This window comes from Neopelma chrysocephalum, unplaced genomic scaffold, assembly GCF_003984885.1.
Source record: "Neopelma chrysocephalum unplaced genomic scaffold, ASM398488v2 Primary Assembly neopelma1_97506, whole genome shotgun sequence".
Classification (NCBI taxonomy): Eukaryota; Metazoa; Chordata; class Aves; order Passeriformes; family Pipridae; genus Neopelma; species Neopelma chrysocephalum.
Genome location: NW_020926148.1, coordinates 1 through 2211, shown reverse-complemented (window position 1 = coordinate 2211; position 2211 = coordinate 1). Strand labels below are relative to the sequence as shown.

Genomic DNA, 2211 nt, shown 5'->3' with positions numbered 1-2211 from the left:
TTTAGCTCCTCGTGCTGACGTCCTAATGCTAACCAAGACGACTCAGATAGAAGAATACAGTGAATCCAATTTCTTCTATAACAAAGAGAGTTAAAGTGTGTGAACTGAAAACATGAGTATTTTTTGCCTGTCGCCTCCTCTCTCCTGTTCAAGACTTTCAGGGGCTTGAAACAGAAAAGAGATTTCCTAAAGAAAGAAAACTGAAGCAGCAAGTTCCATCTCACAGGCCTTGCTCTTTGCAGTCCAGGCTTGACTGGTTTACAAGTGAGAGGAGGAGGGTGGAATGATGCTTCCGAACTTTGGAACGCTTGTGTTCTTTCTGTTTTCCTAAGCCTGACTTCCTGTGGCCTGTCCACCACCTGATCTATTTGGTCTCTGCCTCATAACTCCCTTTTTGGATGGGACTTGCCCATTTTGGACCACTGGTTTCCTCCTCCTCCCACCTTCTAAGTTCTCCCACCTTCTGTTTGAACTTGCTTTTCTTTCTTTACACCCATTACAGCCTGACCTCTGTGGCTCACAGATGTGCACAGAGAAGCTCCCAGAGGTGTGACATAGGACCAAAAGGCTTCTTTGAGCTGTCAGAGCACTGCAGCAGCACACTGATAAGAAGGGACAATTAGTAGGGAAGAAGTAAAGCAATTTTTCATCCACAGAATTTCAATGTAGAGCTGGGGCTTTCAGCAAGTGCATCAGTTTTCAAATGACACCCTCACCTGGAAGGTGGAGCCCAAGATTTCCTCCAAGGCTTTGGCACTCTCAGCTTGTTTTGTGAGTCCCCACGTTCTGTATATTTACAGCAGAGAACCTGCAGAGCTACAGGAGCTCAACAAAGAGACCTCCTTAGCAGCTGGGGTACACCTCAGTGTAAGGAGTTGGAGAGCTGAAAGGCAGATTTGTTACCACACAGTGTTCCCTGGGAAGCTGGAAATCAATTGTATCGGGGTGTGCCTTTGAATCAGACAGCAGCAATCATTTCACCAAATATGTTTGCCTTACTAAGCACTACCAGTCCAGGATAAAGCTTCTAAAGGACACTGTGTTGTCCACCAATAGAGAAGAGTCCCTCAATGTCTGCACTAAATCACCAGGAAAACAAGCTAAGCCTCAAATCCTTATTACATGGAAGGGTAGAGCTCATTTCCAGATGAGTTTTGTGCCCTTTCTTTCCTTCCATGGTCATTCCTTTATTTTCTTTTTCAACTTGGGTCCCGGTTTTAGCTCTAGATTTTGATAGAGACCAATTGCATCTGATTTTCATGGGGATGACACGTCTGCAAGTCATCTTACAGGTAGTGTGGGATCTTGGGTCAGATCTGTGAAGCTGTGGTTTTTGGCTCTTCTAAACCCACAGTCTTGGGCTTTCCATGTACAGGGCATTCCAGAGCAGCAGGACAGGCTTCCAGTGATAGAGGTGAACTTTCCAGCATTTTTTGGCATTAGCTGTCGAGAACATTCAGGGGCTCTGCATACATCTGCAAGCAAAGCTAGAGCAGCTGCTGTTGTGATGTCACTGCAACCGTTGTCCTGGTGCACGGACCGTTGTCCTGGTGCATGGAATGTTGTCCTGGTGCACGGACCGTTGTCCTCGTGCACGGGAGCCTTCGTGTGCACAGCGTGTTTGGCGTGCTCGTTGCAGGAGGGTGCTCTTCATCGAGGCACTCACCTCCAGCAGGCTGCACTTGGACACCAGGGGTGTCCTTTTCTCCCTCGGCGTGCACAGGCTGCGGAATTCTTGCCCAGCATGGCTAAAGTGTTCCGGCGAGTCTGTGCCGCCTTCCACCGGGTTTTTCCTATGGCCTGTGCTTTTGGTTCCCGCCCAGACAAACCCGGGCTGCTGACCCATCTAGCAAGTAAGTAGAGGTTTTTTCTAGGTGCAGCCAACCTGGCTTTTGGATCGATGTGTTGTTTATGCTGCCCCTTAGTGACTGCGTTGCCTTTGCAACCAAAATGCCCCGCAGACCCCATGACTTTGGTAAAGCTCATGTCAGGGGCATCAACTCCAAAGGGGGTGTCTCCAGTCATTCCAGGGGCTCTGGGCAGCATTTGTAATTGAACCCACAGGGTTCTGTTCCCTACACGGGCTAGTCTGTGGCACTGGAGTCTGTAATTTCCTCATTTGCTGCTTCAGCCCATGCAACTTCCCAAATGCAGATTGGCAGAGCTCCTCAGAAGTCCCTCTAAAGACTGTGCAGTTCTCTCCAGTTTGCC

The 2211-nt window shown here is 48.7% G+C and overlaps 1 long non-coding RNA gene across 1 annotated transcript; it reads right to left on the bottom strand.

Annotated features, from left to right (window-relative positions):
- Nucleotides 1-397: 397 nt before the first annotated feature.
- On the bottom strand, nt 398-772 carry LOC113961931. Its single transcript, XR_003532406.1, has 2 exons — nt 717-772; nt 398-602 (listed from the first exon to the last, which is right to left on the bottom strand). It is a non-coding gene; the product is annotated as an uncharacterized LOC113961931 (long non-coding RNA).
- Nucleotides 773-2211: the final 1439 nt, after the last annotated feature.